At 40.0% G+C, this 24,123-nt stretch overlaps 1 long non-coding RNA gene across 4 annotated transcripts in view; it reads left to right on the top strand.

Moving 5' to 3' along the window:
• LOC106489680 (uncharacterized) overlaps positions 1-24,123 on the top strand; it is a 52,069-nt gene that overhangs the window by 9,676 nt on the left and 18,270 nt on the right. Inside the window, exon 4 of one of the 4 annotated variants that reach the window (XR_010883774.1) lies at positions 21,411-21,427. The exons of the other annotated variants lie outside the window; for them this stretch is intronic. This is a non-coding gene — a long non-coding RNA (uncharacterized lncRNA). Of the gene's footprint in view, positions 1-21,410; positions 21,428-24,123 lie in introns of those variants that run through there. 4 annotated transcript variants of the gene reach the window in all.

Raw genomic sequence — 24,123 nt, 5'->3', positions numbered from 1 at the left:
TTCCCTCCTATTGAATATATTCCAGAATGTATTCCAGAATATTTCTCTCAGTCCTTTCCGTAATAGTACCTTGCTTTTTCCAGCGCTCAATTTCATTTTACTGTTTTCTGCCTGTGTTTTAACCACACTAAGGTACTTTGAGACATATCAATGTCCTCAAAGTTGTCCACATCGTGGCCTCTCAATGAAGATGTCAATTAAAACAAGACTCAACAATTCTTATGGCAACACACATATATAGATACGCTCCCGTTCGCACATTATCCTAGGATTCTTTAATTTGTTGTCAGTTTACACAGTTTTATCTTGAGCCCTACAATATTCAGTGTTTTCCTTAGACTTACACAGTTCTTACACAGTCCTTGCTTGTCCTTTAATCTCTCAATCTGGGTATTTACTGGGTATTTGATATTTAGCCAGAAATTGGTAACATTTTATTTTAGTGTGACATCTGTCAGTTAAACACAGTTGCACTTCTTATTCTTTCCAAGATCAAAGCAGACCTAAATTTAAAGTTGTAAATGTAAGTATTTATGCTAATTAATAATACTGTAAATATTTCTGTAAGGTCACTTCACAGAATCTCAGTGCAATGCACAAAGAAAACAAGCCCTTCAGACATTGCTAGGCTAATGGCACTTGTGGGGAAAAAATGCAATGCAAACAGAGTAGCATACAGGTATGGTATGGTCCAGAGTATGGTCTTTCTAGATATTTATTGCCTATGTAAATACTTTTCCCTGTACTTGATTGAGATAGATGTATGTATATATGTGTGTGTGTGTGTGTGTATATATCTAGATATACATATATATAAACTGTTTTGGTCTATACCAATTCCAGTAATATCTACTAAATGATGACCCTGAAAATACAGGCCCCATCAACATGCAGATCTACCTCACCAATTTTGGAGTCTTGCAAATAATACTTATTTTCTTACCAATGTATTGATGATTATATATCTCAAGGCATGAGATAGATATAGTTGGAGATACAAACTTAGGGAGAATACACATTTATATAAAAGATCTGCTAATCTAATGTGATCTGTTAATTAAAGTTAGGAAAGACTGAGAGGAAAGACACCATGATTCTGTTCAAGATTCCTGGGAGGAAAGTTTTGTGTATTGGTTATGGACTTCTAATCAAGTATAGAAATCAGATACTTTCACTCTGAAAGCTGTGCAGTTAAGTGATTGAGACTTGATTCTGTTATAATATGGTCTGTGTTTCCTGCTGTCTCTTGAGTAATCTTGCAGCTGCCTTAGTTACAAAATCAGTGATAGCTGTTTTCCTCCAGAAGCAGGAACACGATAATTTGGCTAAAAAGATTAAAGAACGGCCTGTGAAAAAAATCCATAAAGTAACACACACTCTGCCATATTTCTGTCTCCCCACCCCCTGCACCTTCACCTTCTCTTTTCCTGTGTTACTTTTTAGGATATTCTATGTAGATACTATTGTGAGTAGCTGTGCTTCTCAGGACAGAACTCTGGGGTTTTGACCCATTTGTTTTTTTATTGTACTGTGCTAACACACAGGGAAAAGTAGGAAATGATTATGCGGTAAAAATGACTTAGAAATCGTCTCTTAGATTGTTCACAGAGGGAAGAGAGCCTTCCAAGAAGTGATCACATTCTCACACTCAGCTTTAAAAACATTCTTTATCTTTAAAAGGAAACAGAACAGAATCAGTCAGTAAATCAAATGTAGTTGTGATCTTGTCTGCAAAACCATACCATTATAAAATAAGGCTTTACAGTTGGATATTTGAAACAAGAATTGTCAATGCAGAGACCTCTTGTGCTTAGAGAAAAAGTTGATATGTCTTTTATGAGAGAAAAGAATACCTTTTGTGCATCCCTGGGTTGTTTTCCTTTATCGTTCTCTAAAGATAGCAGTTATGGTGACTATTCTGGGTAGATCTTTAGGTAAAAAGCAAAAAGACTGTATTTATTATGTACTGTAATGAATATGCCCTTAAAAATCTCAATAATTTTTTTTTATATCTATTTGTTTAGAAAAGAAAGTTGAATTTCTTACCAAAAATCTCCACCTTTTCTTTGATGTTGGCAAAAAGGTGTTTAAAGAGTACATGTTCTAGTTGCAACTTTTTAAATCTGTTCTGTGATAAAAAATTCACTATCAGTAAATTGAGAGTCTTTCTATTGCTCCAGCACCTGATTTTTAGTCAGTTCCCTGGTTTCTTCTTTTCCTACCTGGCATAGCATTGCTTTTTGTGTAGAATACTTCAGAAATTAGTTATTATAAACAAAACAAATCAACAGCATCCATGTTTCTAAAGTTTATTCAGAATAGCTTTATCTTTTATAATACTTCAAAAGTATTATATATTATATACTTTTAAAGTTTAAAAATTCCATTTAGAAGTAAATTTTGCTCAGGTAAGGAGAAAATACAGCAGTAGTTGCCCAAAGGCGATGAAGTGCTCTACCTGGAAACAGACCCTTTTTTTCCTTGTCTTCTGACAGAAGAGATGAATGAGCATGTCAGAGGCACAACATTGCTGTAGGTATCTGTTTATGTATTATATATTATAGATATGTAAATATCTATTTTTCTGTCCCTAATAAAAGCAAAACATCTTTATTTTAACTGTCTATAAAATGAGAACATTGTTAGTAAAAAGGTTTAAAAAATCCAAATTATTTGACATTAATTGTACTGTGACAGTAGAATTCATAATTTTTGCATACTGTATATTACATCTATACTGTGAAATAAAAAAGGGATCACTGTGTCTCCTTGTGTCCAAATGCTGTCCCCAGAGCAGTGTGGGAACATCATTTTGGACAGCACTAGTTGTAACAGGCCACAGCTGTGCCAGGAAGCGCGCTATCAGTTTGGTAGTGTGGGTGATGATCAGTCCAGTGTTCAAGCTTATCGCTTGGTACCATTTTATTAAACAGTATATTCACAGCAATGGGTTTTTTTTAAAGGTGCCTATTTACCAAACAGAAATGAAAGAAATCAGTGAAACGAAATACCCATAAAAGTCTTGTTCTGAGTTCTTCAAACACATTAATTAGTCTTCATAATATCCTAGAAAGTGAGTAGTAAGGGTGCTTGCTGGGGAGTCCTTATTCCCTGCTCTCAGTACTATGTATGCATGCTACATAATTACCATTTAATGAAAAAGTATAAGCAGCCTTAGGAGGAGAGGGAGTATGGCTTCTGCTTCCTTAGTCTCCTTAACCTCGAAGTCTTCCATTCCTGAGCAATGATTTGACAGCATCTCAAGCTGGAGGTAAGGGATGCTTCATATGCCACCACCTGCTGATTGGGGCACTCCTCTAGGAGGCAGGAGAGGCTGGTTGAAAGTCCTTAAAGGAATGGAGGGTCTAGAATCCAATCTACCCTTTCCTCTTCAGCTGCTGTTGAATAATGCAATGTCCTAACTGCTGTGCAGCTATGTAAGAGTACACAACAAAGATGTGTCCCAAAGAAGGAGGATATCTCCCTAACTTCTGCCAACACTTGGTTCTAGAAAAGCTCTTAACTAGCAGATGTAAATTTGAGCCTGAAGACAGACCTATATCTCACCGAGGATGTAGCAGCAATAAGTGGCTTTTTGTAACATGCTTTCTCAGCTGTCATAAGCATGTCTCTGGTTACAGCTAGTAAGAATACAGGAGTTCATGTGCATTTCTGTTGCTAGGTACAAATTCTGCTGGGAGAACTACTCTCTAGCTTCATACTTTGGTCCTTCTCCCATCTTCGTTGTGCAGGTAGAATGCTACTAAGTGAGAACAGCAGGATTCTGTTCTGCATGGGTGTAAGTGAATATGCAAAGGATAAAGTTCTAAAAAAACAGGTCAGTAGGTTTTATATCTGATTAGGCCTCTAATCCTGCAAACCACTAGTAGTTTTGTGTTATGATGTGTTCATTTTGTCTTAAGTGGGACTGCTCATTTGAGTGAAGTTATGGGTGTAATTACATGCAGGATCAGATCTGGGCAATCACATTTTAGCTTATTATTCGTACTGAAGCACTGTTACAAATTAGATACATCTGATGTTACCCCTTGCCCAGACAGGGTAAAGGAGTATCTGAAACTGAATATGTTTATATTTAATGGCTTGCACTCCATTTCCATGCCTGTCCAAACCAAGCCCTTACAAAGACATGTCATACAGAGTATTTTAACTGTTAGATTAAGAGAGTCATAAGGCATAGATTTTCAATGCAGAAGGTCATGAGGCTGCAAGTTTTGCTGGGTATGTGCTGTATTTGCATAGACAGATATTCAGACAGTTAATGGCAGTGCAGAATGCTTTAATGGTTTTCATTTGCATCAAGCTGTTCTCACCTCTTAGTGACATAATGGATTAAAAAAAAGTCTTTTTGTTTGCTCTTCATGAAAGTTACCAATGATTAAGTGGTGCTGAGGGAACAGACTCATGTTCTCATTTAAAAAAAAAACAACAAAACTGTCCATCAAAACTGATTTCAAAGTGACCTACTTCATTTTGATTTTAAAAGGCACTTGAATAATTTTCTTTTAAAGTTATGCACATTTCCTAATTCATTCCTAACTCAAAATACAGAAATAATTGTTATGTGAGACACAAAATACTCATCATTTGTTAGGATACTCCTATATGCTTAAACCAATATTTCTTTCTAGTGGATTCAGCAGTCACTTTTATTATTAAAAATTATGTCCAGAATGTAGTTGCAAGCAAATTGATACTTTTTGCACTATACTATGGTGTCAGACAATGGTGTTTTATAAGAAAGCCCATACCAGATGCTTGCTAGAGGAACCTTGTCATGACTCTCCTTAAGGAGTTTCCCCTAAGTTTTATTCTTAGGTGTAGAGTCTCCATATGGATGGTTTCTTCAAACCTTGCCTGGAACATGGCATATTCTTGTAAGGGTATGGAGACTTCCAAACTATGTCTTGGCCCCTTGCAGCTCAGCATCAGCTTCTTGGGCTTCTCTGCCACCCATCTGCTCAAAAAGCCCTCTTGAAAGGGGCTCAAAGAAAGTTAGCACAGTCTCTAGCTACCTTATATTTTTAGGCATTTTCTGAAAGGCTTCATGTGTACTTTAGTTTCCTTCCATGTTACCTTGAAAAAAATCTGCATGGGCTCCACAGCATTTTGAAAATAAAGCTCTGTTCTTAGAAACATTTGTGTCAGAATGCTCATGTTTAAATTTTTATTCCTAATTTATAGGTGTACACAGTCCATCATAATTCCACCGGTTTGTTTAACTTTGGCACTTCAGTGCGCTAAAGTCAGTATTTTTCAATTATATTTTCCTAAATGTACTAGAATTTCAGCTTTGTGTGCCATATTGAGAAGCACAGCCAAGGCACTGCTTATCCTGAATACCCAGATTTCAGTAGTCTCCATTTAGGGTACAAGGAGTTTTAATATTCTTGACAGCAGCTAGGATAAACAGGCCTTCAAGTACTTGGTCTTTTATTTTCAGTTAATAACTTCTGTTCTTTCCAGTTTCTATCCTCCTGCCTTTGAGATAAGTTATCTTGAGTACTTTTTGTAGCATTCAACTTTTCTCTCTCGAGCTTTATATTTTTTAAATCAAGATGCAGAATTGAACTTCATATTTTTGGAAAATTAATTGGGTATTTGGGAACACAAAATATGCAGATTCAGACCTGCCGAATCCACAATTTTTGTGGCCCTTCTGTTTTGGATTGGCTTTGTAATTTGTTCAGTGTTTGACTGGGGGCTAATTAAATTCCTGAGTTTAGAATGAGAATTTAGTAGTTCGTCCTTTCCTTCACTGATTTGGATTCCTGTACTACTACAATTAATTTTCTTTTAAATCTCCCTTTTTGTTTTCAGTGTGGTATAAAGGACCAGTCAACAGCCTGCATATAGGGGCAGTGAAGGGAAATTTCCATCTGCAATCGGTCTCCCCCAGTGCGGGAGAAGTGTTGGATATCATTGCATGTACAATAAAAATGTCTGAATTCATTGATCACTGTCTGACCAGCAAGCATAACAATCCTGTAGCAATTTATTGCAAGTTGGAAGGGGGAGGGATTCAAGATTGTCTAAGAAGAAATCTGTGCATGTAGGGATATGACTCTTTATTTTCGGGTTAAGAATAAAACACCTATTTGGTGGTGTGCATATTTTAAATGTATATTAAGATGCAAAGTTTATTCACATGTGGAAATAAGATCCATTACTGACAGCCTACTTTAGTACATGTAGATAAAAATGTATTCTAGATATACTAGCAGTATAGGTGTGTGTGTGTTTGCCACTGATGATGACTGTGATCATCTTAATCTTGTTTTTCAATTGTGCACTTACATGCAACGCATGGAAGTATAACTTTTTTAAATATATATCACTAAAGAGATACGGCAGGAACAAACCCTAAAAGTGAAGCATTATAGCTGATTCTGACATAGAACTACAGCAATTCTAACTGTTCTTGCTGTAGTGGGAAAACTTTGTTCAAAAACAAAAATGTTCTTATGTTTTTAATTGAATGGCAGAAAATTACTACCGTGTGGTCATCCCTGCTAAGAGATTCTTCAAAACCAACATTTTCCATTTTTCCTTGTTTATTTTTTTGGCTAGTAGTTGCCTCTGTGAACTGGTTTTATAAACTATGAATCTAAGATGTTTTCTTGAGAATTTGATCCAGATGTAATTACTGTTTCAATAAATATCTTTTAAGTATTTGATGTGAAGGTTTGGGGGGTTTGGGTTTTGTTCCTTTTTTTTATAAACATCCTGGTTAGCTTATAAGCAGCGGGCTTCATGCTGTTTAAAAGTCCAGGAAAGTCAATAGCATTTCAGCAGGGATTCATGTGGCCCTTGGGTTTTGGACTGTATTGTATTGCAAGCTCCTAAAATAAGCCTCTTTGGAAAGCTACAGGCTTCCCATCTTTTTGTCTGGAAAAGTTATAAAATAGAACAGACAGGCTTTTCACTGAGCTGCTGAGAATGCAATTCTGGCTATGCAATCAGGACTAAATAAGGAGCAAGATCGGCACTAAAAATAGAAACGGAGGTTGATCCAACTGCAGCATGAATTATAATCCTTGCACAGCAAAGGGTTGTTAGGTTCAACTGAGGACACTCTGTTACAGAGAATCAAATAATCTTTCTTCTGCTCCTAAAAAGCCATCATATCCTAGCTGCTCTAACCAGATTGCTACCAGTCAGCAGAACTATTAATTATTCCTGCAAATTATTTAACATGTTATTTGAGATACAGAATTTTTTTAGAGAGAGGATTATATTTACCACATAGTAAGGGGAAAATATGGGTTCGTTTTAAGTTAAATGTGTTTGGAGAACACGGGGAAAATGGCACAATCGGATTTACTGCACTTTCATCATGGCTGAATAAATACATTCTCATCACTCCTTGGAGCTTTAAGCCACGGTGCCTGCCGACGTTGCGGGGCTCCCAGCAGGCATGCTCAGCTGATTTGGGTGTCTGGCCAGGCCTGTTACCTTGTCACAGACTGGGCAGTTCAGAGTACGTGCTTCAAGGGAAGTTACTCTGCTTGTTGCAGGAACAAAGTACAGAACAGTATAGACCGTTCCTGCCCACCGTCCTACCCTACCCTTTGCCGGTAGCATAATTCAGAAAATACTTATGTTATTTGTCCTTTTCCTTTCATGTACTGCATGCCTCATAAGCTTAAGCCCAGAACTTGTTGCTGCTTATTTATTGTGTTAGGAACACTTAGGTATTAAATATTGAGATTACATGAGCACAGCCAGCTACAGCTATGTACTGCGTGCTTTTTGGACCTGCTTGTTTATCTCTTCAGGCAGTGATTTAGCAAGCTGGGGCGATTTTTTTTTTTACTCCAGTCTTAAAGATAAGAGATTGTGTAGCAGCTTTAGATAATTCATTGTATATTTTCAATTTCTTTAGAAACATTTATATATGAAAATTAACAAAACTAGTATACACCAAATCAGTCTTATCAATCTCTGCTACTACTTAAATAAAATGTTAAAATAATTTTATAAATTTTTATTTACAGTGCACTGCAGAATTTGCTCCTGAAAATGCACAATGTTTATTTACTTGGTCTGGTTAATTACAGGAGCAGCTCAGGCGAATTTGTAAACAGGTAGTGGAGGAGAAATATTTGGGCCTTTTGATGCTGGGGAAGGCATAGACGGCAGTGGGAATTTGTGGAGTAGGACCAAAAGGCAGAGATCGTCAGATTTACACAGGCCAAGGCCAAGGCAAATATAATATACAGTGTCAGTGAGTCACAAATCAGTCGTTTGGTTGCATTTTCCTTCCTCACTTCCTCCCCACCATAATATCAACTCTCATGTTCCCTATTTCCAGACTCTTATCCCAGCACCCGTGTCTCTCTCCTCTCTTCCACTTCCCATACTGAGTGTGCAGCTTAGCAGAAGCTGAGAGCAGCTGCCTCGCAGAAGGGCAGGCTGATCAACACCATCTCGCTGATGGGGAGGCAGCAGCCTCCAGCTCCAGCTGAGTTCAGAGGTCATTTTTATTTTTTTGTCTTTGTATTATTCTCACTATTTGTGCTTATATTATTTGAAGAGCTGTATTTCCTGGGGAGGGCAGGAAGGGAGCTGCATGTTTTCCAGGAGACACAGTAAAGGGATGATGACTGATAATTGCAGTGAATGTTGGACAGTGAAACGTGTATCATTATGTTTTGGTTGCATTCAAAACTTACACTGGTGAATTGTTCCATTTACTGACTTCAGCTAAATCTTTATAAGACTCTATAGGGCTTTCCAGTAGTTTAACTATGGGCTATGCACCCCCAGCTTTTGTATAGCTTTAGCTATTACTATTTGGAGCAAACATTTGGTATAATAAAAGCAACATAAGTCTACAGTGTAGATACAGTAATATTAGTGGAGTTACTGAAATAAGCTATATACTTATTTCAGCTTTACACTTAAAAAAAAATCACACCTTCTCGAACAAAAAATTTTAAAATTATATATGCAAAGAGGAAAATCATTTTAATAACATTTTACTTACTGAAAGTTGTACAAAGAGGAAATGATATAACTTGAACTAGTGGCTTATATGAACGTTGTATCAGTTTACGAGTCCATATCTTCTATTACATCCATTTTTCAGTTATAGAAACCAGAACATATACAATTTTTAATGAACACTTGAGTCTAGTCTATTTTAAAAGGGACTTCATTACTTTAAACAACTAGCAGTACGCTTCTAAACTGTATTAAAAGGGTACTGTGTTAAAAGGTACTGTTAAATGTCAGAAAGATTTACATTATTTCCTTATAACCAGTTTCAAAATTTACTTAAACAGGTGTAATTTTAGCATTAAAAGAAAGCCTTAGTTCTGGAATGTATGGGGTTTTTTTGTCTCAAATTGTAACACCACTGGGTTTATGCTTACAGTCGTCGTTGCAATTCCTTTACTCTTTTTCTAGATATGTACATTTATGGATTATGACAGGGAAGAGCCACCAGGCAACTACATTTATTACTTCTTTCCTCCTATTTTAAATCTTAATCACAAGATTCTTCCTCATGTCTTTTTTAACCCTATGAAGATCATGGACAGCAGCTAAAGATCTTTGACAAACAGCTTTGTTGTGTTTCGTTTTTCAAAAAAAATGTAATTTTTAGTAACTTCTATCATACAAAAATTACTCAAAATTCCACTACTACTAGATCAGGAAACTGGGGGTGAAGTTTACAGTGTAACGGAAATATTTTACTATTAATTTACTATTTATTATTAATTTTGAATGTAATAAAAACATAGACTAATTCTGCAGGTTCTTACACGTGCAGCATGAATGAATTCAATTCAAATATGAGAATTTTTTTCTTAAAGAGAAATTGTTTGTTTTTGTCAGAGCCCTTTCTGAGTACAAGGGGAGGTCACAGCTGTTCTCTTTATTCACATGTAATCTCATAAAACAAACAACATATATATGGGGCATAAGAGTTTAGCACTTGGAACATAAGGATTTGTATATGACTTTGAAAGCAGTAAATAACAAATTACGCTTTACCTTTGTCCTACTGCCCTTCAGCCTGAGTTGTTGGTAAAGATTTGTGTTGGAATTGAGGTTTTCATGTGTTGCATTGTTTGGAAAATAAAACTTATCTCTGCAAAAACGAGATAGCAAGGTCCAAGTTTACATTCTTAGCCTTAGTTCTAATTGCCCTAAGTCTTCTAGATTTACATAATTACCACATTTACATAATCTCTTAAGACCTTTCTCTGCACTCTCTGATGAGAGTAGACCTGAAGCCATGCCGAAGATCACACTTACCCCATTTTATACTGCAAGCACACAGCACTGGCCTCAGAGGCGGGCAGATTGCCCTTTCTGTAGAGCATGCTGGCATCTGGGTACCTGAGTGAGCTTGGTGGGATAGCACGCAAGCACACGAATGCTCACAGGCAGTCTTTTGATGGTCCTTGCTGCTGTAGTGTATCTGCAGCAGATAGGGCCTGGATGAGGGGGCACAGAACCTACCATGTACATCTGGTCCAAAGGACTTTTTATTCCACTGTAGTTTAGACATGGTTCTGGTGCTCTCATTTACCGTGAGAGATGGAGTTTCCAAATACTGAGGATTAAAAAAAAACCCAAAACACATTGCTCAGTTTCTTACAAGTTAAAGAGGGAAGATTAGCTGAATGACTTACAAATACTAATCAATTCATCCCTCTAATTTTTTTTCTTGATGGATTTCTTTCTTGTGAGCTACAGAAACCCATCAATTTGCAGATTGTCAGAGGGAAATTTGCTTTTGAGACAGACATTGAACTTCCCTTTGACTTCCTCAAACCACAAGACTCTACCTCTCATTTTGTTCTAAAAATGCCATCAATTCAGTGGAATTATCCTTGCTAGACTGAAACACTAGAAAGCAGACAAATGCTTTAGTGTAGAATAGGTGGTTGCTGTTCTGTTAAATGATAGTAACAAAGATGAATTTCCTTTAGGAAATGAGTAACTCACAGGATGTGGGTTAGATCTTGACACCACACAAGTCATGATAGAAGGTTATCATCATCTGATAGTTTTTGGATGGCCTCTTTACAGTTCAGTCAGACTTGTAAACCAGTTTGCAGTTAGCAAATATTTACAGCAACAGAAAAGCCATCATGATTGTTAGCCATCTCCTTAGATGGCTTCATGTCAATAGTGCGAAAGCATTGCTTGATTCTCTGTGCCAGGAAGAGATTAAATTATGGCACTGGCATACAGTCGTCTTTTCCATGTTGTGCTTAGTCTGCGGAATGGCTGAGTAAAAGATTTCAGTAGACACTTCTTTTCAAAACACAGGAAATCAAAAAGATTTGAAGGCATCCTCTCTAAATAGAGTTATGCTGAGTGGATATATTCACAACACAGGTTAACAAGAAGATGGTTTCCCCATTCCAGGGATAGCTGTTTCCCTTTATGCTTACCTATCAATCCTTCTAATTCCCAGATTACTTGGCAAAATCAAACAAGACTCAGCAAAATTATCTTTTAAATCTCCACTTGCCAAAAGAGTTCTGGTTTCCAGATATCATGAATAGGATATCTTATGGACTTCTCTGCATTTGGATTTCTCGCTGCAGAACAAAGAAGGATTTGATATCTGAATTTGAAGTTCTTCCCTCTCATAGCCTATATGCTGGGTGACTGTTAAGTATAGGAAGATCCTGCTTTTCACATGATCTTGATCAATGGTAAGAAAACCTCTCTATGGCAAATTTAATTGGCAAAGAAGATGAGACTTTCTTCCTAGAGCTATGAATTATCTTGAATACCTGTGAGGAATTGCTACATGACATTTTAAACTGTCTTCTGGTTTTAGAACAGAGTAGCCAGTCCTGAAAGGTTGAAAGAAGTTGAACTTGCAGCAGTCTATAGTCAGTGGCTTTTCCCACCTCACTGAACTGTGGTCCTTGAGGGGTCCAACCAAGGAAAGTCTGCCAGTTTTCCCAGCTCAGACTGGAACCTGTTTCTAGACCCATCAGCTCCCAGGAGTCCTTATCGTTGTCAACAGTGATATGCTTTACGCTCTTGTCCGCTAGGATGAGCTTCTGGAGGCTGTTACTTCAGTGAGAAGAGTAAGGGGAGAAGCACAGCTGATCCCTGTCCTCTAAGTGGGTACTTAATGATATCCTCTAATTTCTGCCAATGATGGTTATGGAGTTCCATCTGAAACAGAAGATTCATCTGTCCATATTCTTCCCTCAAACCATATGTTCTAAGAGACAGAGTCATCTCTCCACACCAGGGATGTAACGGGTACCCTGGTATTTTGCCTACAAAAGGTGAAGCCTTTTAGGTTAACCCCTTTACTTTTCCTTCCTAGTTATGTTCCAGAGTATAAGTCTGTTCTAAGATTGTTAAGGCAATTTCAGGTAAACCATGAGATCACACTTTGTAAGAGCAGCATCTGCGTTGACAATTTCACCAAGAAAATTATTTATCTCACACATCTACTGCCCAGCTACCTGAAGCTCTGTCTTCCCAATTCAGCAGATATTACATAGTGTATATAAGAACTCTTGATGGGATACCACATAAAGCAATGTTCCAGCTGTGATCTCCCAAGACTCTTGGAGTCTACCATGGAAGAAATTAATGATCGCTTTGGAATACAGATACGTATTGCGTACAGGTAACTGCCAGGAGGAGAACAGAAAGTTAGTTACTTATCAGTAATTGATCAGTGCTGTATATGTGCATATCCCACACAGCTCCCTGTTCTCTTTCTGTTCTAGTCCCGCACACTTGGGGTTCTCATACAGATAAGGTGCACCGTGCCTGCTATTGCCCAAATAGAAATCTCAAGGAGCTTCAAGGCTTACATGTGCTGTGTGGGTATGTTAGGCCCCAAAATCCCATAAGCACATGTGCAACCCCAGCAGATGTGCATATACACCTTTGAAGAACTCCTGTTGCTCTATCATAAGTAACTTTTCATTGTCTGAGACATAAACACTTTTCTACAGGTTCTTTGTGCAATTAAAGTCATAATGAATATCTGATAGCATAAGGATGCTCAATCATACAAAGGATAAAGTGATTTTAAAACCCGCACACGAAGCAACAATAAGAGCACATGAGCAAAACACATTTGGAATACAGCAAGTTATTACTTTAAGATACTATTCTTAAATTCAAAATGTTAAAACCTTCTAAAGAAATTCAACATCAATAAATAGCTTGTTTTAAACCTGTGTCTGCACAGGAAAGCATATAATTCTACTGTCATATAAAACATCTAAGAACCAAGCAAAATTATCTACACACATTGCCAGGCAAACAGTTACAAGTCATAGGGATGAAGGCAAACCATTACTAAAAGCAAAAATATGGACCAATCCACTTAGAAACAAAAATTGGCAAGAACACATCACATCTGCACTCCAGGAATTCCATACATTTCCAAATTACAGCCAAGCAAAACACAGGTAAACATCTGTCTGTAATCTGCATAGTTGCAGGGTCTCTCTTCTGCCAATTCATCCCTTTAATAATCATTCCTGGGCAGTCATATCATTCTCATACCTTATATACAGTGGCTTGAACTTATTCATTGTCTCATAAATAACAGTAAACAAAACTGAGGACTAGATGGTGCAAAGCCTGATAGGAAAAAAAAAAACATTTAAGAGACTATAAAAAAAAAGGTAGAATAAACTGGGAAGATTAGAGCAGAGCGGAAGGGGAACAAAAGGATAAGCTTTGAGGAAAGAGTCAATGCCAATAAATATAAAACCCTACTCTCAAGAAAGAAGAATAAAACACAGATGGAAATGGGAGGGTATGTTTATCCAAACCCATTATAGGAAAGCAAGCTGATTGTTCCTCTTTTGTTCTTCACAGTGCCTTGATACTACTTCTGTATAGAATCATACATTGTAATTGTTGAGAGAAAGGTACCTAGAATCTAAATAGTCTTTTAAAAACAAGCATATGCTATATAAAGAGTAGAGAACCACAGAGATAGGAAATAAATTTGGGGGATCACTTTTAAAGAATTCACAGCCCTTCTGATAGGGATCAAATTCAGACCTGATCCTCCAATTTAGTTAAAGAAGCTACAACTGTCATCAGAAAGTCTGTTTTCTTGTAAATCAAACTCCAGTCTTACCTTTACCCTTTTGTTGCAGTGGAAGACCAGCATGTACATATGAACACAGAATTATTTTATTTTCTGTAATGATCAAACCCAAATGTTATTTTACCTTTGCCAGCTTTGTGTAGGGTGAGGTGCCATCTTGCATATTTATTTTCCTGGAGTGATTCCCAGAAGTATGCTATGCTTTTTCCTGCTCATGTCTCCCTAGCTTTATTTATGAGTTGTGTACACCAGATTTTCAGTCCCTGGAGACAGGCCTACGCAGGAAATCTGTAGACAATATTTAATACATATGAGAGTAATAAAAAAGCAGCTTCTGAATGATACTCCAATTGATCTAATTCAAGATTTCGAAGTAGATCATGGATAGGTTAGTGTCCATGTTTTAAACCAAGAACAGCTTTATCTGTTTTGTTATATGGGAGGAAGAAACAAAGTAAAGATTAGTAAGTTTGGAAGAAATTTTACTTAACACACACTGATGCTCTTCAGCTGCTAAATATTTAAAACCGGAAGTCCCACAATACACCTTTCAGAAAGAATTATGTGGTACTAGAGGTGTGAAAAATTAAATATCTTAGCCTAATTTTCTATTCAGGAAAACACAGTCTCAGTAAGCTTCACATTTTCAAAAATCTCCCTCAGTCCTTGTGCCCCTATTTGATGGATTCAGTTTCTAACAAATGGGCACACAGATTTAGCAGCAAAAAAATATACTGGCTTTTTCCTTTGTAGCTGTATATTAGAACTATGAGTAAATGATTTTTACCTGAATATTTTGGAGAGATGTTGAGCTATATAAAATGTTTCTATAACTGTTTTAGTGTAAAGTGATGGGAAAAATACTTTTATGTCCAACGTCTATACATAATCTGAAATACCAGACTAGCAAATGGAATTGAAGGGAACTCTTTGGGGAAGTATATTCAGTTCAAACTACCAAAATGTGATAGGGACAATGAGCCAACATTTCCAGGAGGCTACCTTGTCAAGTGGAAACAAAATAATTTAAAGGGCAAATTTTCACTGGGACTACAGAATTAAAATTAAATTCTTCTCTGATGACTGAGTCTAATAGCACTATCATAATATTGCAATTATTGATTATTACTGATTACATAGAAAATACGTTTTTAAAAATACTTTGTTTCTCACTATTAGATGTGTGAATTCCCACAGGCTGTAAAATAAATCAAGATAAAACTGTTCTTCTCACATGCCATCACAACTGGAGACAACGTTTTGCTGATGATAGCTGACTGGTATCGTGTTATCCCTTTGATTACACCTGTGTAATCCCATTAATTGAGAAATAACATCACCTGAAGAAACTTAATAGCTAATAATAGTGCACAGGAAAGCTGATATTCGAAGCGTGATGTAGATTTTTAAACCTTAGTTGTACTTATAAGTTGACTGCCTGAAAAAAAACATGCTTTTAACCATCCCCTAGGATTTCTGTGAGATGCCGCAAACATTGGACTATTCTTCAAAACAGAATTGAAAGATAAAGTATTGTGATGGATCAAGCCAGAGGGCAAGGCTTCCCCTCACCTCTCTCATGCTCTGATTCGTTTAACAAGTCAGTTCAATATTTATGTGTGTTCTTCATCTGGCAAATACTTCATCCTTAGGTCTCTTTATAACAGCTGCACTGGGTGTGATGAATCTATCGTCCCATGTAGCATGCATGCATGTTGATACTGTATTTCAAGGATACTCTTAGGCTTTCCTGAAGCCTAGCTTTAATGTTGATGGGAACTGTGAGCTGGATGCCCAGCCTCAGCTGGGAGGTTGCCTGCATACCCGCGCATGTCTAGTGTTTAATTCATTGGTATTCAGTGAGGTAGTTTAATACACCTCTCAGACAAGCAGTGAGGGGCTGCCTGTGTGTATGGGAAGCAAACAGACTGGGGAGCACACTGGAATGCCAGCCGTATCCAAGGTCATTCTCCTGAGCACTGTATAACTGCAGCCTTGTGGCCTGTACAAGCTTTCTAGCTGTGATGCACTAGCGATTGTGCATCCTCTGTGCAAGGCCGAGCACTCTTGCATTGTGCAGTGCGACTGCAGGGCATGAGGGAAGTGCAGGGGCTGTAAGTGCAGCAGGGGAATTAGTGCTGCCAGTTTGGTTCCACCACACGTCAGTGACAGACGTCAGACCTACTGGTGACGTGCAGGACAGAGAACTGCTAAGGTGACATGCGCTCTTGTCTCTTGTTCTTCCTGCCACCTGAACTTCCAAAGCAATTCCCTTTAAGATGATTCACCAAGTGACCATAATAAAATGGGTCACTGGTGGGATTACACAGAGTGAGCTAGCCCCAGAGGCTGGCTTTGCAGCCTTTGTCAACTCAGCTACTGCTCTGAAATGTCTGGGGTCTGGGCTAGGGGAATCCAGTATCAGCAGCTAAAAGGAAAGGCATCATCCATGCCCCCATCATCCCTTTGCAGAATTAAGGTTCCCAAGTAATCTCATTTACCTCCCTTAAAGCCTGCCAGTCATACATCTCTCCACGTGCTTGCTGACAGCAGTACCATGCCCAGCTAAAGTGCTTGTCCCTCTACCATGGCAGCCGAAAGTGCAGGCAGAGCTCCTAGTCCTTTTCTACATAGCAGAGCATGTGCAGCTGTTTTAATCAGGCACTGGACCAGTTCAACATGTATGTCCTGGTGCAAATGGCTGTTGCCCATGGTCTTTGCCAGGTAACTGGTCCCAGGAACTGTCTTGCAGGCACCCCATCTGTCACAGACTTGCCGTAGCTGTCCCCTGACTCAGGGCAATAGCACTGGCCTTGCAGAAGCAGCGTCATAAACTACACTGACCAACAAGGCTGGTACAAGCACGTCCCACACTGTGTCCCTGAGCCTGGGCGCCTTTTGCAAAGGCACCATAGCTTGTTGTACAGGGACAACTTGCTAGAGGGGGTTAAAGTAGAGAGTCTGTGCTGGGGAGAACTAGCAACAACGAGCCTTTAGCTGGAGGTGAAGACAGGGCATACAGATGTTGTTGTCCTATCCTGATCTTTGGTCCTAGAGCTATTGGCCAAAACTGTGGGAGATGCTCTTGAAAATTGCATGCTCTTTGACCTCTCTCACTGTTGCCAGTGAAATGAGGTTTGCCCTGTGGTGATTTGGCTTGACTTAGAATTTTATGTTTGAAACAAATCTGACTAGCTTGTGTTACTCATGAGTTTCTGCTCAGTTTTGTTTGGTTGGGTATTTTTTTGTTTCATTTTGTTTTTAATAGGAACGGAATCACTCAGAAGCACGAATAGACTTGTTTGCAAGTGGTTACATTTAGCTGTGATCTGCCTGCTCTGTTGGAGTGCTTGGTGAGTTGTAGGAGGAAAATTGCACTAGTTTGAACTGGATTTGGAAACAAGGATATTTTAATTTGGAACAGCAGAAAAAAAATTGTATAACACTGTTGTGTTATCCTGCGTAGGAGAAGAAGCCAATGAATTGCATGATTTTTCCGTCTTTGTAATCAGTTTGTTATGCACTCAGCAATGCCGTGGGATTCAGTATTTTATCTGCTGGGTTTCCCCTGGCAGCATCTGAAGAAGTTCATTATAAGTGTTTGTCACATGATCCACTTAATCAAACCACTGAAACTAAGAGGATAAGTCATTCTAACAAGACCCTTCAGAGCAGCCTTATAAACTACTTACTGATATACTCTTCCTTGGTTGGGATACAATGAGTTTCCTTGTATCTCAGTGTATGATACAGGAAGTTCATTATCCCCTGTCCAAATTCAGACATAAAGAAAGGAAGCAGGACTTACAAAGGAATGACAGATAATTTGCAAAGGATTTTAGTTAGCCACTCAAATCCCAGATGCAGTTAGACTGTAAGCTCTTCATAAGGACAGCCTCCTGTTTTTTGGTGTTATGCACAGAGTAGCTATCTAAATAGCTGGTTCCAATGTTGTAAAATACAGATGACACAGGAGAAATTATTTGCTTCTTTTGATTAGAGGTTAACTAATGGAAGCATGTGGAAAAAAAGAAGAGAAATTGGAACCAAAACTGTGCTTTTATCTGGGCTATAGTACAAATACTGCAGAGCCGATATCTGAGCTGTTGCAAAATGACTTGAAAGCCTGATAAATCCCAGTATGTGGTAAAGTTTGAAATATTTAGGCTCTCGCATGACAAGCTAGGAGCTTGCACACACACTGTTTGTGGCCTGTGTTTGCACCCTGTATGCCTGGTAAGGTAAAACGCATTTCCCTCTGATGTACCTAGGAACTACTGTGGTCGTAGGGAACAGGTAGGCTGAGGGCTGCTCTGCCTCCTTGAAGGCATCATCTCACTGAGCTCTGTCATGGGCAATGAGCAGGCACTCGCTGGATTTTCTCACAGATGCTATTTCACAGTCAGCTCCACAGTCAGTATCTCGTAACCCTTGTCTTGCTGCCATCTGCTGAGGAACGGTTTGGGTACCACCACATATGTAGGCTTGGACCAACCGTATTGCAGAAATGCCCTAGGTGGGTTTCCGGAGCACCAGCCTGCCTCCGTGCGTTAGCACTGCTCAGCTACATCTCTCCCTTCACAGCCCAAGCTCATGGGAAAGCAGTACCTACGGTCACGCCAGACCGAATGACGCTGCCCTGTGGGGATGCGTGGGCTGAGCCTTACGCAGGTTCTCCAGAGGAATGTTTTTGTGCACAGGAAACTGCCATTGCAGTAAGAAGCATCAGTCACAGCAAGGCGAGAGTATGTAAGACATGAAAAACATGGACATGTGCTTGACTGAGAAATACAGGCAACAGAAAGAGACAATCAAGCAGATTTGATGGGGGTTATGCTTTTTACCAGTGAAGCAGGTCTCAGAATTGGTGTCCAGATGCTGTTTTGAGGAAACAGCAAAACCTGTGTCGCCAGTGCCGAAGTCCAACCTGCCCAGAGCGTTGAAACCCAACCTGAGAGTTATTCCTGGGCACAGCCTGGAGTGAGAAAGTGGCCTGGACTGCATTAATCAATAAATGTGCGTGTTTGAGATTTACGGTTTTCATTCATTGTGTTACTGGAAAAGCTACATGATAATCCCTTGTCTTTGTTTTCATGTGCTTAATACTTGGCAGTCTTGTCCTAATAGAGCCATCAATCTCTTGACTGCTGATATACTCATATAGCAAATTTACACTGGTATGGCTGTATCCCCAGTAGGGGCTGTGCTGCTTTACTAGGTTGTTTACAAGTAATACAGTTATAACAGTACACAAAAGCCTGAAGGAAAATATCATTTGCTGTCTTTTTCCTCTTCCTTTTAAAGAAGCGTTGAAGAAAGCCTCAAAGATACTATTTCCAGGATACACTCCTTTAAAAAAAGTGGGAAAACACAGTCAGAATAAGCAGGTGGTGGTGGCGATTTTTTTTCAAATTAATTGCTAGCTATTTTAATCATTGCTTTTGCCCAGAGTCTATTACAAAACTGTTTTCTGCAGCTATAGAAGGGCCTCACTTTTGTGATACCCTGGGGCTTTCCCCCGTTTTTCCCACCTTAGGAGCCTGTTGCGGTACCACAGGGCGGACTTTGCCTGCCTCAGGTGCCAGCTGAGTCCCTCAAAGCCACCTGTCCCCAGCCGGATTTGGGCCACCCCTCTCCCCCTGCCACAGCAGCCGGTCCTGCTGGGATTCGCATCTGCTGGGCACGTCTGTATTTTGCCTGAAATTGCCCCAGTCCCTCCATCTGCCCCACGGGCCCTGTGGGTTTGGCTGCCAAAGTTGCTGCGTGCGGTGGGGAGGAGCCGCTGCTCACAGCAGCGGTGATGGCCGGCAGGTACGTGCGTTTTCATTTGTTTAGTCCTGTCCGCACCGGCTTTGGCTTTTCCTCCGCGGGCAGCACCCACCAGCTCCGTGCACTGCTGCCAGTGAAGCCGTCCTCACCCCCAAACGCTTCTGCCCAAAGGTCAGAGACAGTTCGTCACTGCCCGTGATGCTTTTGGCTTTTAATATACATGCAGCCCATGGTACTTCCCTCACTGATTGTAATAGCATTAGAAAAGATGGAAGAGGTGCGTGTTTAAAGGCCTGAAGTCTTGGAGAGGGTTTCATAAGCAGAAGTTTTTGTGAAATGTTCATTTACCTGCGCGGTGAGCGCTGGCTGCGGGGACCGTGGTAATAAGCTATTGGCACAGTTGAAACGGAAATGGCACAGTGGAGATTTCCAGCGATATTTATGTGCTCTGCGCCAGCCTTGAACGTGAGCAGACCTGTGTCCGGGAGCAGGGAGAAGGGGCAGTGACTGCCCATCAGCACTGCAAAGCCAGTATTATGGAAGTGCTTTCTTGCAACAACATCATGGTAAAGGATGGTAGAGAGAGATTGCCAAAAGCCGTGACCTTTGAGGCAGGATCTGCTTCCCAAACATGTGTTAAGTGGTGGCAGAGTCGCACAGGTGCGCACAGGGGAGCGCCTGTTAGTTTAAAGCCAGAGAATAACAGGAGGGATGTTTGCTTTGGGAGATAATGTGCACCTGTTCTGCGTGCCAAGCGCGAGCAAGCTCAGAGGGGCTTTCCTTCATTTCCGTGGCAGACCTTGTGCAGCGCGAGGTCCTACGGCTCTCCCCTTCCTCCCCTCTTCCCTTTTAAGACCAGGCACTTCCCTCAGCTTTACTAGCACCTCCAAACCTACGATGCAGAAACACGCTACATCACGGTGATTACGCCTTGTTCTCCATCAATTTGCCTCATTGTGTAGCTTCCCTGACTACGCCACTGCCGCGCACTGCCTCTACCGATACCCTTATGAAGATGCCCGGGTGTCCCTTGCCTGCAGCCTGAGCCAACTCTGCTCTCCGCCTTGCTGCTTGTCCTGGGGAAGTTGCAGGGGCTTCTGCTGCTTTTTTTCTTGTTAAATGGTGCCAAATGATGACAGTTAAAAAGCCTACCAGGAGAAAATCAATACTTTGGAGAGATACATGGGCAGCGTTTCACATCTTGCCTGCAAGGTTTTAGTGGATTAACTTTGTACCAGAACTGCCATACAGTTCCCCGGCTGGAGAGGCCAGTCTAACTTAGCTGTGGGATAAAAATATACAACCGTGGTTTTGTTGCGTAGGTGACTTGCATCAAAAGTCTTTACATGCATTAATGTAATCTGTAATCCATATCTTCATGCTACACTCATCTTGGCGTTACGTAGGTGACTATTTTGCTTCCTATTTTGTCTTCCCGCGGACAGCGTTATTTCCTTTCCCACTAGCCCCCACGTAAATGTAGTGGTGGCTGTGGGAGAAACCCCCAGCCCTGATGTAACAGTTCAGGCGATGCCTTTTGCCCCTGCAGGTACCTGCAGCTCGGTGCCTCCTGCCAGGCAGTAATGCCAGCCTGTGGGAGGTGTACTCACATACTTCCAGCTCCTTCCTCATTATTTACACATAAAGGTAATAACTGACTTTAGAGTTCATCTATAAATATTTTTTTAAGGGCTGCTCTTGCTAAATTTTTCCCCCTTGGCCACAAAGCTCTTATTTTCTGTAATTTCCTTGCTATATTTTCCCATAACCCTAATCTATTTTAACACCTAAGTGTTAATTTTGAAACAACCTGTGTATTTTCAGCCTCTTCTTCTCCCTTACCTGCTGTCATTCCTTTTTCACTTTCCTCTATCCCTACTTTTTTTTTTTTTTTCAAAAAACTGTTTTCCTCCTCCCCTCTCCCTCTTCACAGCTCCCACCATCTGTCTCTTTACAAATACAAAGCTTCAGGGGAAATGATTCACTAGGCTGCTAGCTCATTACTCACACTCTCAGCATCACGGTTTCTGTCCTTGTAGGATGCTCTAACTAATGTAAAGATCAATGAATCCTGGGAATTGTTATTCAATTAAAAAAAAAATGCCCCAGCAGTTAAATAGATTGGGCTCTTTGTACTTCCTAAACACCAATGCTTAATTTTTCTTCCTTGCTCTGCTGTCATCGTTTTTCAGAAAAGAATCATTGAAAGAGAAGAACAGAAATGATCACTGAACCATTTAATGCAACCTCCTGTATCACATGATGCAGGAATTACTTAATGAAATTCCCTGGCCCAAACCAAGCAAACCTCTGGTAAATCTGGAGCACATTTTTTTTAGGATGACAGCCAAAACGATGAAAGGAATCTACTACCCAGCTTTGCTAATCATTTTGAATGCTTAACTGCGCTCCCTAATATGCTGTTTTGTGAGCAGCAAAACTGACACTGCCTCGTTTCCTCCAGCTTTCTCTCCGCCACCCTTAGGCATGCTGCGCACCCCGAAAGCCCTCCCAGCTCTCTCCCGCCGCTCACCAGGGCGGGCAGGAGGCCGGGAGCACAGCAGCTAGCTGTAAATGCTGGTGGCCACCTGGCTGCCTGCTGCAAGAGATGGAGGCTAAATCACAACCGTCTCTCCCTCCGCAGCATCCAACTGCAGGTCTCTCTCTTTACCCAGGCAGTTATTTCCATGAAGCTTGGAGGCACTAAATATCTTTGAGCTTCTGCCTATCGCATTTGGTAGGAGGCGGCTAATGGGGTCAGAAGCCATTTGAGAGAGACTAACTGAAAACAAACTAGAAATATGAATGGGAAGCAACTCAACTTCTCATATCGTGGCCTTACTGCCAAATGACATCCCACATTTCCAGCCTTGAACTCCAACTCCTTTTGTGATCCCCAAAATATGTATGTGTCTAAAAGCTGTACGTTTCAAGTCCTGGAATTGTTTTGGGGTTGTAAAACACTTTAAAAGGCTTAAAGTACCTGAGATGACCATCCAGGGCTGGCAGATAGGCCATAGTGCCCCAGGAAGCTTGCATTTCCTAGAGCAGAAGCTGGAGGCTGAGCTGGATATTGTAGACCCTAAATGCCTATGTTTAGGCACCCGAATCCCACCCCTTTTGTCTTCACTTTGTTGACCTTTTAAGAAGGATTTCTGTCATCATTTCAGGCTTGTCACCATATCCTGGAAGGTTATTTTCTTAATTGGAAGCTTAGTTTTTCAATTTAGCACATGGAAAATGGACCCCCCCAAACCCCCAAAGTAAAGAGTAGGAAGCTTCACTGACTAATATAATTTAATTTGGCTTGTCAAGGAAGTGCCAGCATGGCAAGTATCAGCCTATTTCAATTGGTGATCTTCCCTCTTCAGAAAATGGAGTTGGAAGAAGCACAGTTAAGTATCACAATCACAATAGAATTATGAGAGTTGACAACACTGGATACACCATTCTCCCAAGTCTCTTAAATAGCTGTGACTCTTTATACAAAAGCCTGTTAAGGAAAATCTTGCCTGGCTATATTTGCAGCATGGACCTCATATTTCAACTCCATTTTTAGTTGTTTTGCAGGAGCACCACAAAGCATGTCCTATATCAACAAACCACATGAGCACAGCCTTCTTGGAAAGCTAAATATTTTGAATAATGCAAAAGGAATACCAACTTTTGGGTTAGTTTTTTTTTGGACTACTACTTTTTTTTTTAAATGAAGCTGTATTTGGGCCATTCTGTAACAAATAATAAAGTTGAAGAGGATCTTGGAAAGAGTCTGTGTTGAGTACGCATGAAGTACTCCAGGCCAGAGCAGGATATTCCTGTATGACTACTCTAAAGACTAAGGGCTGCAGAATTTTAAGCCAATAAGGATCAAGTGTTGTCTTGATAAGGTTAAAGCAGCTAACAGAACCCCAAACCTCACCAAAGTAGTGCTTGTGTTCTTTGTAAAAAAAAATCCAAATTTTAGTTGAGCTGGTGTTTTTGAGTCTTCCTGGTTGCCAACACCCCATGGCTCCCCAACGTCTTTGATTATTTTATTGTTCCATAATGCATACAAGTTGTAGAAGTCGATGTTATTTCTCTTAACAATCACTGTTTCCAAATGGCAATTGTTCTTTGACATGTTCTGTTTTAAATAAGGGATGAAGAGCAGTAACAAAGCTAAAGGCCCACTATAAAAGTACTGCAGCATTCCCCAGTCCTGACTGCACACACGTAGTAAGGCATTTAGCTGTCCTTTTGTGGACTCTTGCTGTAACATGCTG

This window comes from Apteryx mantelli, chromosome 3 (genome assembly GCF_036417845.1).
Source record: "Apteryx mantelli isolate bAptMan1 chromosome 3, bAptMan1.hap1, whole genome shotgun sequence".
NCBI classification, from domain to species: Eukaryota; Metazoa; Chordata; class Aves; order Apterygiformes; family Apterygidae; genus Apteryx; species Apteryx mantelli.
This window is presented reverse-complemented; position numbering and strand designations above follow the sequence as displayed.